Raw genomic sequence first — 15,000 nt, forward strand, 5'->3', positions numbered from 1 at the left:
TTAAAGGTCCCGTGTCATGGCCATTTCTACTGATCATAGTTCCATCGTTGAGGTCTACTAGAATAGATTCACATTGTTCAATGTTCCAAACTCACATTGGTTTCTCAAACAGCATCTCTGTATAGTCTTTGTATTCACTCTCTGTCCTACACGGCTTGTTGGAGCTCCTGCCCCCCCCTCCCTGTGAGCCCAGTGTGCTCTGATTGGTCGGGACGTTGCGAGGCTCGTTGCTGCTCGCCGCTGCTGCGAGGAGCAACAGGTTTCCGGGTCGGCGACATACTTGCCAACCCTCCCGATTTTCACGGGAGACTCCTGATTTCATTGCCCTCTCCCGGTTTCCTCCCGGGGTCACATTTCTCCCGCATTTCTTCCGATTTCTGACAAAATCAGATTTACTCAGGACTGTTTCCACTCGGACTTTAATACAGCTACACCATTGTTTGGTTTCCATGGTAGCGCGTCTCTTTTGTAGCGCGAGGAACTGAAAGTCTGAGAGGGTGAGGCTAGTCACAGAAAACAGAACTAGAATCGACAACTCGACCCTCTGCTCACTCCTTTCCAAGAGCAAGCGAAACTCATCCTGAGCACACAAACACTCACAGCCGAAGTAAAATCAATAAGTGTGGCTCGATATTGAATTAGAAAAAGGTTTATCAGGCTGAGAGAATGGGTCTGCGGAGAGCATTTCTCCACCATCCCAACTCGTCTATTACCAGTGTTCAGGGAGCTCTATGCAAGTCAATGGGGACTCCCTGTTAGTTAGCCAAGGGATCCTGGTGAGGGAGGAGCTCCGCGGATTGGTCCATTTGGGCCAATCCGGTCATTTGTTGTTGATTTGGGTGTTCACACGTCACAGAACCCAGGAAGCCAACAATGGAAAAAGAGAAATGTCCAACGAGGCGTTCTGGGGCAGCACAGACAGGTCTTCTCTGTGTTAGAGCTTTACTCCTACAGGGTGTACTTTGAGGGTTTGTGACTCTGCAGACCGTTCACATGCAGAAGCTACAGAACACAAGGGGACGGGTCAGAACCAGAGAAGCAGGACATGGGACCTTTAAACCTGTTTCTGATCCTGAGAGGAGCATGCAGTGTGTTATCTACACAGCAGGGGGCAGCAGAGGGTCTGCAGACAGGAGGGGAGACAGTTTGGAAGTGAGGGAGAGGAAGAAGGGGGGGGGGAAGTACTCAGTTCTGCTTGAGTAAAAGTAGAAGTACTCAGATCTTGTTCTTGAGTAAAAGTAGAAGTACTCAGATCTTGTATTTGAGTAAAAGTAGAAGTACTCAGAATTTGTACATGAGTAAAAGTAGAAGTACTCAGATCTTGTATTTGAGTAAAAGTAGAAGTACTCAGATCTTGTACTTGAGTAAAAGTAGAAGTACTCAGATCTTGTACTTGAGTAAAAGTAGAAGTACTCAGATCTTGTACATGATTAAAAGTAGAAGTACTCAGGTCTTGTACTTTAGTAAAAGTAGAAGTACTCAGATCTTGTACTTTAGTAAAAGTAGAAGTACTCAGATCTTGTACTTGAGTAAAAGTAGAAGTACTCAGCAGAGTACTTAGTAAATATGCTGAATTACCTTCAGAGCCCATCCCCTCAGCGTTGGCTGTGCACCATCTGTGTGAGGAGCACTTTGACCGTGACGGCACACAGCACACGGCAGGCCTATTTCCCCCGAGACCTCTGAATCTCATTTGCAACGACCGTCGCTGGAGAAATCTGGTAAACTGAGAGAGAGAGAGAGAGAGAGAGACTCATTAGCATAACACCTCCGCACTGTGGGGGGTCAGGAATAATGATGGAGTGTCACACAAGGGGGTCGTTGTGTTTTTATTTGTGGGGTTTTAAGTCCAGCAGCTAGAGGTGGGAAGCTATTTATACTTGTTATAATAATAACAACTTTATTTATCGAGCACTAAACTTCTCTACAATCTGAGGAAATAAAGAGAGAGAGGAGTAGGAACATTTCCTCATAGACTTCTATACAATCTGAGGTAATCAAGAGAGAGAGAAGTATGAACATTTCCTCATAGACTTCTCTACAATCTGAGGAAATAAAGAGAGAGAGAAGTAGGAACATTTCCTCATAGACTTCTCTACAATCTGAGGTAATAAAGAGAGAGAGAGAAGTAGGAACATTTCCTCATAGACTTCTCTACAATCTGAGGTAATAAAGAGAGAGAGAAGTAGGAACATTTCCTCATAGACTTCTCTACAATCTGAGGTAATAAAGAGAGAGAGAGAAGTAGGAACATTTCCTCATAGACCTCTCTACAATCTGAGGAAATAAAGAGAGAGAGAAGTAGGAACATTTCCTCATAGACTTCTCTACAATCTGAGGTAATAAAGAGAGAGAGAGAAGTAGGAACATTTCCTCATAGACTTCTCTACAATCTGAGGTAATATAGAGAGAGAGAAGTAGGAACATTTCCTCATAGACTTCTATACAATCTGAGGTAATAAAGAGAGAGAGAAGTAGGAACATTTCCTCATAGACTTCTCTACAATCTGAGGTAATAAAGAGAGAGAGAAGTAGGAACATTTCCTCATAGACTTCTCTACAATCTGAGGTAATAAAGAGAGAGAGAAGTAGGAACATTTCCTCATAGACTTCTCTACAATCTGAGGTAATAAAGAGAGAGAGAAGTAGGAACATTTCCTCATAGACTTCTATACAATCTGAGGTAATAAAGAGAGAGAGAGAAGTAGGAACATTTCCTCATAGACTTCTATACAATCTGAGGTAATAAAGAGAGAGAGAGAAGTAGGAACATTTCCTCATAGACTTCTCTACAATCTGAGGTTATAAAGAGAGAGAGAGAAGTAGGAACATTTCCTCATAGACTTCTCTACAATCTGAGGTAATAAAGAGAGAGAGAAGTAGGAACATTTCCTCATAGACTTCTCTACAATCTGAGGTAATAAAGAGAGAGAGAGAAGTAGGAACATTTCCTCATAGACTTCTCTACAATCTGAGGTAATAAAGGGAGAAAGAGAAGTAGGAACATTTCCTCATAGACTTCTCTACAATCTGAGGTAATAAAGAGAGAGAGAGAAGTAGGAACATTTCCTCATAGACTTCTCTACAATCTGAGGTAATAAAGAGAGAGAGAAGTAGGAACATTTCCTCATAGACTTCTCTACAATCTGAGGTAATAAAGAGAGAGAGAAGAAGGAACATTTCCTCATAGACTTCTCTACAATCTGAGGTAATAAAGAGAGAGAGAGAAGTAGGAACATTTCCTCATAGACCTCTCTACAATCTGAGGAAATAAAGAGAGAGAGAAGTAGGAACATTTCCTCATAGACTTCTCTACAATCTGAGGTAATAAAGAGAGAGAGAGAAGTAGGAACATTTCCTCATAGACTTCTCTACAATCTGAGGTAATATAGAGAGAGAGAAGTAGGAACATTTCCTCATAGACTTCTATACAATCTGAGGTAATAAAGAGAGAGAGAAGTAGGAACATTTCCTCATAGACTTCTCTACAATCTGAGGTAATAAAGAGAGAGAGAAGTAGGAACATTTCCTCATAGACTTCTCTACAATCTGAGGTAATAAAGAGAGAGAGAGAAGTAGGAACATTTCCTCATAGACTTCTCTACAATCTGAGGTAATAAAGGGAGAAAGAGAAGTAGGAACATTTCCTCATAGACTTCTCTACAATCTGAGGTAATAAAGAGAGAGAGAGAAGTAGGAACATTTCCTCATAGACTTCTATACAATCTGAGGTAATAAAGGGAGAAAGAGAAGTAGGAACATTTCCTCATAGACTTCTCTACAATCTGAGGTAATAAAGAGAGAGAGAAGTAGGAACATTTCCTCATAGACTTCTCTACAATCTGAGGTAATAAAGAGAGAGAGAGAAGTAGGAACATTTCCTCATAGACTTCTATACAATCTGAGGTAATAAAGAGAGAGAGAAGTAGGAACATTTCCTCATAGACTTCTCTACAATCTGAGGTAATAAAGAGAGAGAGAAGTAGGAACATTTCCTCATAGACTTCTCTACAATCTGAGTTAATAAAGAGAGAGAGAAGTAGGAACATTTCCTCATAGACTTCTCTACAATCTGAGGTAATAAAGAGAGAGAGAGAAGTAGGAACATTTCATCATAGACTTCTATACAATCTGAGGTAATAAAGAGAGAGAGAGAAGTAGGAACATTTCCTCATAGACTTCTCTACAATCTGAGGTAATAAAGAGAGAGAGAAGTAGGAACATTTCCTCATTGACTTCTCTACAATCTGAGGTAATAAAGAGAGAGACAAGTAGGAACATTTCCTCATAGACTTCTCTACAATCTGAGGTAATAAAGAGAGAGAGAGAAGTAGGAACATTTCATCATAGACTTCTATACAATCTGAGGTAATAAAGAGAGAGAGAGAAGTAGGAACATTTCCTCATAGACTTCTATACAATCTGAGGTAATAAAGAGAGAGACAAGTAGGAACATTTCCTCATAGACTTCTCTACAATCTGAGGTAATAAAGAGAGAGAGAGAAGTAGGAACATTTCATCATAGACTTCTATACAATCTGAGGTAATAAAGAGAGAGAGAGAAGTAGGAACATTTCCTCGTAGACTTCTATACAATCTGAGGTAATAAAGAGAGAGAGAAGTAGGAACATTTCCTCATAGACTTCTATACAATCTGAGGTAATAAAGAGAGAGAGAAGTAGGAACATTTCCTCATAGACTTCTATAGGAGGAGGAGACGCCCCCTCCTGGATGTTTGAGAGAATGCAGCTTTAAGGAATTTCACCATTGGCTTCACTTTTTATCCGGAGGTTTTTTCACACATTTTAGTTTTTGGTCCCGTTAATATCTCAGCAGCTCTCAAGACATTCACCACTGATTCCGAAGTCTTTAAAACAGAAGCAGAATGACTTTAAGAACCTAATCTTTGGTCTGTCTGGGCGAGTGGAATGTTAAGTTCACCTAAAGCTGATGTAAAGTGGTAGTAGTATTGTTCAGTTGAAGAACAGAAGAGGTCCAACACTCTTCAGAGGAGTGTGTCTGGCCTCGGCTGGCATGAGGGTGAGGCTGCAGAGAGTTGGACGCCCTCCAAACAGCAGGCTGAAACAGGCAGTTTGTGTGTTAATGGATGGAGTGTATGGAAAGAACCATCACTAACATCTGTCCTCACACACCCTGATGGAGGTTTTAACTACACCGTGTACGACCTGCAGGTTTTTACAATCTGCTCCATCTGCTCCGCCATCAGGCTGAATGTCACTGTGAGGCTCTGAGAGGAAACCAGCCGCGGGGGGGGGGGGGGGGACTGTGACAGGCAGAGAGGGAACAAGTACTCACATCCTTTACTCAAGTAGAAGTACAGAAGTATGGGCTTTGAAATGTACTTCAGTAAAAAGTACCCATAAATAGCAGCTGTTTTAAAGAGTACCTGACCTCCCTTTATATTAATAGAACAATAATGTCATTGTTAGCTAATGAATGTTTCCATGGTGACCAACGGCAACATGACAACGTTTCCATTGGTCCCTCTTCTTTAGAGAAGACCAGGAAATGATGGATACACGGATCGTGTTCAAATCAATAGGCACGCAATGACTCTAAATAATAATGATCACGCCACCAAACACACATTCAGACTAAAGGAACCAGCCTGTTTGGGAAATGAGAGAAGTAGAAAGTACAGGTATTTGAGTTCAACATGTAAGAAGTAGAAAGTACAGGTATTTGAGTTCAACATGTAAGAAGTAGAAAGTACAGGTATTTGAGTTCAACATGTAAGAAGTAGAAAGTACAGGTATTTGGGTTCAACATGTAAGAAGTAGAAAGTACAGGTATTTGTGTTCAACATGTAAGAAGTAGAAAGTACAGGTATTTGTGTTCAACATGTAAGAAGTAGAAAGTACAGGTATTTGGGTTCAACATGTAAGAAGTAGAAAGTACAGGTATTTGTGTTCAAAATGTAAGAAGTAGAAAGTACAGGTATTTGAGTTCAACATGTAAGAAGTAGAAAGTACAGGTATTTGGGTTCAACATGTAAGAAGTAGAAAGTACAGGTATTTGGGTTCAACATGTAAGAAGTAGAAAGTACAGGTATTTGGGTTCAACATGTAAGAAGTAGAAAGTTCAGGTATTTGTGTTCAACATGTAAGAAGTAGAAAGTACAGGTATTTGAGTTCAACATGTGAGAAGTAGAAAGTACAAGTATTTGAGTTCAACATGTAAGAAGTAGAAAGTACAGGTATTTGAGTTCAACATGTAAGAAGTAGAAAGTACAGGTATTTGTGTTCAACATGTAAGAAGTAGAAAGTACAGGTATTTGTGTTCAACATGTAAGAAGTCAAAGTAAAAAGTCGTCAGAAAAATAAGTAGTGGAGTAAAGTACTGATACCAGAAACGTTTACTTAAGTACAGTAACAAAGTATTTGTACTCCACTACTTCCCATATCTGGTGACAGGTCATATTTCTGAGACGCCACGTCAAACACACACAACCTCAGGGTTACACCGAAGATGCTCTCTAACAAAGATAAAGCCAACATCTCCTTGTTTGGGTATTTCTGTCTTTGATTGAAATATATAAATGTTATATATATATACTGTATTTACTCATGTCATTCTTATCTTTATATATTCACATTTAGCTCTGTGTTTGACCTTATCCAGTGTAATCCTGATGTAAGGCATAGATGAACAGAGGGATTTAATTTAGTGCGACATGTAGAGGCGAACGCTGTATCTGAATAAAACCAATCTGCTGTTCTGGGGTCAGTTATCGGCTCAGATCTGCTGTTCTGGGGTCAGATCTACTGTTCTGGGGTCAGTTATCGGGTCAGATCTGCTGTTCTGGGGTCAGTTCTGCTGTTCTGGGGCAAGATCTGCTGTTCTGGGGTCAGTTCTGCTGTTCTGGGGTCAGTTCTGCTGCTCTGGGGTCAGATCTGCTGTTCTGGGGTCAGATATTTGGTCAGATCTGCTGTTCTGGGGTCAGTTCTGCTGTTCTGGGGTCAGATCTGCTGTTCTGGGGTCAGTTCTGCTGTTCTGGGGTCAGATCTGCTGTTCTGGGGTCAGATCTACAGCTGCTTCTCGGCCCATCTTCATCATGAAAATTGGAGGCTGACTGCTCTCCCTGCTGCCGTTACATAACGAAGATTAAAGAGCTGCACTTCACACAGAAACCAGATTAATTACCGTTATTAGCGCTGGATGCTTATTGGCTGTCGCTTTGACGCATCACCTCTGCAGTCGCTGAGAATTCTGGGAAAGAAGAACTCTAACGTGACCACAGAGAAAGTTATGGCTGTCAATAAGATTAATAGGAAGTTAAATAATACTCCCAGCTCCTCTCTGGCTTCCACAGTAATGTTAAACCTGACGAAGCTCCAGATGTGATTCATGTCTTTGAACGCATCACGTCATTCTATCTGTTCAGACAGGCCAGCATCGGCCAGAGAGGAAATATACATATTTAAATCATGAGATGTGAGGACTTATTATATGTTTCAGGTGGAAGTGAGTCAGCAGGCCTGGGCAGTAATGGATGACCCTTTAGTCCTTTACATTGAAACATCTGATTACTGTTACATTTAAAAGAAATGGTGGTTTACACACAGGATGTTAGTTAAAAACTAAAAACAGTATATTGTGTTTGTTATTGTATCGTACCTTACCGCACTATAACTTACCATATGAAACCTAAAAGAACGGTACCTTACCGTAACATACCTAACAGTACGGTACCTTACGTACCTTATCTAATTGTACCAAACTATATCGTGCCGTAACTTAGCGTATTGAATGTGTGTGGAGGTCTGTGTATGTGTGTGTGTGTGTGTGTGTGTGTGTGTGTGTGTGTGTGTGTGTGTGTGTGTGTGAATGTGTTTGTGTGTGTGTGTGTGCGTGCGTATGTGTGTGTGTGTGTGTGTGTGTGTGTGTGTGTGTGTGTGTGTGTGTGTGTGTGTGTGTGTGAATGTGTTTGTGTGTGTGTGTGCGTATGTGTGTGTGTGTGTGTGTGTGTGTATGTGTGTGAATATGTGTGAATGTGTGTGAATGTGTGTGAATGTGGATGTGTGTGAATGTGTATGTGTGTGAATGTGTGTGTGTGTGTGAATGTGTGTGAATGTGGATGTGTGTGAATGTGTGTTTGTGTGTGAATGTGTGTGAATGTGTGTGAATGTGTGTGAATGTGTGAATGTGTGTGAATGTGTGTGAATGTGGATGTGTGTGAATGTGTGTGAATGTGGATGTGTGTGTGTGTGAATGTGTGTTTGTGTGTGAATGTGTGTGAATGTGTGTGAATGTGTGTGAATGTGGATGTGTGTGTATGTGTGTGAATGTGTGTGAATGTGTGTGAATGTGTGTGTGTGTGTGTGTGTGTGTGTGTGTGTGTGAATGTGTTTGTGTGTGAATGTGTTTGTGTGTGAATGTGTGTGAATGTGTGTGAATGTGTGTGAATGTGTGAATGTGTGTGAATGTGTGTGAATGTGGATGTGTGTGAATGTGTGTTTGTGTGTGAATGTGTGTGTATGTGTGTGTATGTGTGTGAATGTGTTTGTGTGTGAATGTGTGTGAATGTGTGTGTATGTGTGTGGATGTGTGTGTATGTGTGTGTGTGTGAATGTGTATGTGTGTGAATGTGTATGTGTGTGAATGTGTGTGAATGTGTATGTGTGTGAATGTGTATGTGTGTGAATGTGTGTGAATGTGTATGTGTGTGAATGTGTATGTGTGTGAATGTGTGTGAATGTGTATGTGTGTGAATGTGTATGTGTGTGAATGTGTATGTGTGTGAATGTGTATGTGTGTGAATGTGTGTGAATGTGTATGTGTGTGAATGTGTATGTGTGTGAATGTGTATGTGTGTGAATGTGTATGTGTGTGAATGTGTATGTGTGTGAATGTGTATGTGTGTGAATGTGTATGTGTGTGAATGTGTATGTGTGTGAATGTGTATGTGTGTGAATGTGTATGTGTGTGAATGTGTGTGAATGTGTATGTGTGTGAATGTGTGTGAATGTGTATGTGTGTGAATGTGTATGTGTGTGAATGTGTGTGAATGTGTATGTGTGTGAATGCTTACTTGTTTTAAAGTTCTTTGAGTGCAGCCGATGTATTGTTTGTCAGGAAGTGAACATGTTCTCTGAGAGAGGTGATTCTGCGGAGACTCTACAGGTCTGTGCTCGTCCAACAAACCTGACTCACATGCTGTTAGTATCTGTGTGTGTGTGTGTGTGTGTGTGTGTGTGTGTGTGTGTGTGTGTGTGTGTGTGTGTGTGTGTGTGTGTGTGTGTTGTGTCTCTAAACTCCAATTGAAACACACCTGTGTGACACAGAGACCTGTGTGGGCAACAGCAGCCTTTCCAGTTGACTCACTGATGATGTCACACTGTCTTTACACCGACTTCCTGTCGGTCTAGTAAATGGTTAGACCCCCTGCCTGAGCTATGCTACACCGGAGTGTGTGATGGTTGTGTGTGTGGAGTTAATCACTCAGGTCTAAAACAACAAATACTAAAACCTGTCAAACTAAAACCTCCTTTGTTTACTTCAGTAAAATAGTGACATCACTATGGAACACACTCCTATTGGCTAGCCCTCCTACACATTGTACTTGATAGGCTAAGGGGCGGGACATCTCGAGGCGGGTGACAAATCACAATTGTGATGCAACGATTCTATAGAAGTCTATGAGGAAATGTTCCTACTTCTCTCTCTCTTTATTACCTCAGATTGTAGAGAAGTCTATGAGGAAATGCTCCTACTTCTCTCTCTCTTTATTACCTCAGATTGTATAGAAGTCTATGAGGAAATGTTCCTACTTCTCTCTCTCTCTTTATTACCTCAGATTGTAGAGAAGTCTATGAGGAAATGTTCCTACTTCTCTCTCTCTCTTTATTACCTCAGATTGTAGAGAAGTCTATGAGGAAATGTTCCTACTACTCTCTCTCTCTTTATTACCTCAGATTGTAGAGAAGTCTATGAGGAAATGTTCCTACTTCTCTCTCTCTCTTTATTACCTCAGATTGTATAGAAGTCTATGAGGAAATGCTCCTACTTCTCTCTCTCTTTATTACCTCAGATTGTAGAGAAGTCTATGAGGAAATGTTCCTACTTCTCTCTCTCTTTATTACCTCAGATTGTAGAGAAGTCTATGAAAAAATGTTCCTACTTCTCTCTCTCTTTATTACCTCCGATTGTAGAGAAGTTTATGAAGAAATGTTCCTACTTTTCTCTTTATTACCTCAGATTGTATAGAAGTCTATGAGGAAATGTTCCTACTTTTCTCTTTATTACCTCAGATTGTATAGAAGTCTATGAGGAAATGTTCCTACTTTTCTCTTTATTACCTCAGATTGAAGAGAAGTCTATGAGGAAATGTTCCTACTTTTCTCTTTATTACCTCAGATTGTAGAGAAGTCTATGAGGAAATGTTCCTACTTCTATCTCTCTTTATTACCTCAGATTGTATAGAAGTCTATGAGGAAATGTTCCTACTTCTCTCTCTCTGTATTACCTCAGATTGTAGAGAAGTCTATGAGGAAATGTTCCTACTTCTCTCTCTCTGTATTACCTCAGATTGTATAGAAGTATATGAGGAAATGTTCCTACTTCTCTCTCTCTTTATTACCTCAGATTGTAGAGAAGTTTATGAAGAAATGTTCCTACTTTTCTCTTTATTACCTCAGATTGTATAGAAGTCTATGAGGAAATGTTCCTACTTTTCTCTTTATTACCTCAGATTGTATAGAAGTCTATGAGGAAATGTTCCTACTTTTCTCTTTATTACCTCAGATTGAAGAGAAGTCTATGAGGAAATGTTCCTACTTTTCTCTTTATTACCTCAGATTGTAGAGAAGTCTATGAGGAAATGTTCCTACTTCTATCTCTCTTTATTACCTCAGATTGTATAGAAGTCTATGAGGAAATGTTCCTACTTCTCTCTCTCTGTATTACCTCAGATTGTAGAGAAGTCTATGAGGAAATGTTCCTACTTTTCTCTCTCTCTTTATTGCCTCAGATTGTAGAGAAGTCTATGAGGAAATGTTCCTACTTCTCTCTCTCTGTATTACCTCAGATTGTAGAGAAGTCTATGAGGAAATGTTCCTACTTCTATCTCTCTTTATTACCTCAGATTGTATAGAAGTCTATGAGGAAATGTTCCTACTTTTCTCTCTCTCTTTATTGCCTCAGATTGTAGAGAAGTCTATGAGGAAATGTTCCGACTTCTCTCTCTCTCTTTATTACCTCAGATTGTATAGAAGTCTATGAGGAAATGTTCCTACTTCTCTCTCTCTCTTTATTACCTCAGATTGTAGAGAAGTCTATGAGGAAATGTTCCTACTCCTCTCTCTCTTTATTACCTCAGATTGTAGAGAAGTCTATGAGGAAATGTTCCTACTTCTCTCTCTCTTTATTACCTCAGATTGTAGAGAAGTCTATGAGGAAATGTTCCTACTTCTCTCTCTCTTTATTACCTCAGATTGTAGAGAGGTCTATGAGGAAATGTTCCTACTTCTCTCTCTCTTTATTATCTCAGATTGTATAGAAGTCTATGAGGAAATGTTCCTACTTCTCTCTCTCTTTATTATCTCAGATTGTATAGAAGTCTATGAGGAAATGTTCCTACTTCTCTCTCTCTCTATTACCTCAGATTGTAGAGAAGTCTATGAGGAAATGTTCCTACTTCTCTCTCTCTCTTTATTACCTCAGATTGTATAGAAGTCTATGAGGAAATGTTCCTACTTCTCTCTCTCTTTATTATCTCAGATTGTAGAGAAGTCTATGAGGAAATGTTCCTACTTCTCTCTCTCTCTATTACCTCAGATTGTATAGAAGTCTATGAGGAAATGTTCCTACTTCTCTCTCTCTCTTTATTACCTCAGATTGTAGAGAAGTCTATGAGGAAATGTTCCTACTTCTCTCTCTCTTTATTTCCTCAGATTGTAGAGAAGTCTATGAGGAAATGTTCCTACTTCTCTCTCTCTTTATTAACTCAGATTGTAGAGAAGTCTATGAGGAAATGTTCCTACTTCTCTCTCTCTCTTTATTACCTCAGATTGTAGAGAAGTCTATGAGGAAATGTTCCTACTTCTCTCTCTCTTTATTTCCTCAGATTGTAGAGAAGTCTATGAGGAAATGTTCCTACTTTTCTCTCTCTTTATTATCTCAGATTATATAGAAGTCTATGAGGAAATGTTCCTACTTCTCTCTCTCTCTTTATTACCTCAGATTGTATAGAAGTCTATGAGGAAATGTTCCTACATCTCTGTCTCTCTATTACCTCAGATTGTAGAGAGGTCTATGAGGAAATGTTCCTACTTCTCTCTCTCTTTATTATCTCAGATTGTATAGAAGTCTATGAGGAAATGTTCCTACTTCTCTCTCTCTTTATTACCTCAGATTGTAGAGAGGTCTATGAGGAAATGTTCCTACTTCTCTCTCTCTTTATTATCTCAGATTGTATAGAAGTCTATGAGGAAATGTTCCTACTTCTCTCTCTCTTTATTACCTCAGATTGTAGAGAAGTCTATGAGGAAATGTTCCTACTTCTCTCTCTCTCTTTATTACCTCAGATTGTAGAGAAGTCTATGAGGAAATGTTCCTACTTCTCTCTCTCTTTATTATCTCAGATTATATAGAAGTCTATGAGGAGATATTCCTTCTCTCTCTCTCTTTATTACCTCAGATTGTATAGAAGTCTATGAGGAAATGTTCCTACTTCTCTCTCTCTTTATTACCTCAGATTGTAGAGAAGTCTATGAGGAAATGTTCCTACTTCTCTCTCTCTTTATAACCTCAGATTGTGGAGAAGTCTATGAGGAAATGTTCCTACTTCTCTCTCTCTTTATTACCTCAGATTATATAGAAGTCTATGAGGAAATGTTCCTACTTCTCTCTCTCTTTATTATCTCAGATTGTATAGAAGTCTATGAGGAAATGTTCCTACTTCTCTCTCTCTTTATAACCTCAGATTGTGGAGAAGTCTATGAGGAAATGTTCCTACTTCTCTCTCTCTTTATTACCTCAGATTATATAGAAGTCTATGAGGAAATGTTCCTACTTCTCTCTCTCTTTATTATCTCAGATTGTATAGAAGTCTATGAGGAAATGTTCCTACTTCTCTCTCTCTCTATTACCTCAGATTGTATAGAAGTCTATGAGGAAATGTTCCTACTTCTCTCTCTCTCCTTATTACCTCAGATTGTATAGAAGTCTATGAGGAAATGTTCCTACTTCTCTCTCTCTTTATTTCCTCAGATTGTATAGAAGTCTATGAGGGAATGTTCCTACTTCTCTCTCTCTTTATTACCTCAGATTGTAGAGAAGTCTATGAGGAAATGTTCCTACTTCTCTCTCTCTTTATTACCTCAGATTGTAGAGAAGTCTATGAGGAAATGTTCCTACTTCTCTCTCTCTTTATTATCTCAGATTGTATAGAAGTCTATGAGGAAATGTTCCTACTTCTCTCTCTCTTTATTACCTCAGATTGTAGAGAAGTCTATGAGGAAATGTTCCTACTTCTCTCTCTCTTTATTACCTCAGATTGTAGAGAAGTCTATGAGGAAATGTTCCTACTTCTCTCTCTCTTTATTACCTCAGATTGTAGAGAAGTCTATGAGGAAATGTTCCTACTTCTCTCTCTCTTTATTACCTCAGATTGTAGAGAAGTCTATGAGGAAATGTTCCTACTTCTCTCTCTCTTTATTATCTCAGATTGTATAGAAGTCTATGAGGAAATGTTCCTACTTCTCTCTCTCTTTATTACCTCAGATTGTAGAGAAGTCTATGAGGAAATGTTCCTACTTCTCTCTCTCTTTATTACCTCAGATTGTAGAGAAGTCTATGAGGAAATGTTCCTACTTCTCTCTCTCTTTATTATCTCAGATTATATAGAAGTCTATGAGGAGATATTCCTTCTCTCTCTCTCTTTATTACCTCAGATTGTATAGAAGTCTATGAGGAAATGTTCCTACTTTTCTCTCTCTGTATTACCTCAGATTGTAGAGAAGTCTATGAGGAAATGTTCCTACTTCTCTATCTCTCTATTACCTCAGATTGTATAGAAGTCTATGAGGAAATGTTCCTACTTCTCTCTCTCTTTATAACCTCAGATTGTGGAGAAGTCTATGAGGAAATGTTCCTGCTTCTCTCTCTCTTTATTACCTCAGATTGTATAGAAGTCTATGAGGAAATGTTCCTACTTCTCTCTCTCTTTATTACCTCAGATTGTAGAGAAGTCTATGAGGAAATGTTCCTTCTCTCTCTCTTTATTACCTCAGATTGTAGAGAAGTCTATAAGGAAATGTCCCTACTTCTCTATCTCTCTTTATTACCTCAGATTATAGAGAAGTCTATAAGGAAATGTTCCTACTTCTCTATCTCTTTATTACCTCAGATTGTATAGAAGTCTATGAGGAAATGTTCCTACTTCTCTCTCTCTTTATTACCTCAGATTGTAGAGAAGTCTATGAGGAAATGTTCCTACTTCTCTCTCTCTCTTTTTTACCTCAGATTGTAGAGAAGTCTATGAGGAAATGTTCCTTCTCTCTCTCTTTATTACCTCAGATTGTATAGAAGTCTATGAGGAAATGTTCCTGCTTCTCTCTCTCTCTTTATTACCTCAGATTGTATAGAAGTCTATGAGGAAATGTTCCTACTTCTCTCTCTCTCTTTATTACCTCAGATTGTATAGAAGTCTATGAGGAAATGTTCCTACTTCTCTCTCTCTCTTTATTACCTCAGATTGTATAGAAGTCTATGAGGAAATGTTCCTACTTCTCTCTCTCTCTTTATTACCTCAGATTGTATAGAAGTCTATGAGGAAATGTTCCTACTTCTCTCTCTCTTTATTACCTCAGATTGTATAGAAGTCTGTGAGGAAATGTTCCTACTTCTCTCTCTCTTTATAACCTCAGATTGTGGAGAAGTCAATGAGGAAATGTTCCTACTTCTCTCTCTCTCTATTACCTCAGATTGTATAGAAGTCTATGAGGAAATGTTCCTACTTTTCTCTCTCTGTATTACCTC

General features: G+C 39.2%; 1 pseudogene across 1 annotated transcript in view; it reads right to left on the bottom strand.

The window, feature by feature from the left end:
• LOC307016319 overlaps window positions 1–15,000 on the bottom strand; it is a 264,046-nt pseudogene that overhangs the window by 245,783 nt on the left and 3,263 nt on the right. The gene's annotated exons all lie outside the window — the stretch shown is intronic.

This window comes from Notothenia rossii (genome assembly GCF_949606895.1).
Source record: "Notothenia rossii genome assembly, chromosome: 8".
Taxonomy (NCBI): domain Eukaryota; kingdom Metazoa; phylum Chordata; class Actinopteri; order Perciformes; family Nototheniidae; genus Notothenia; species Notothenia rossii.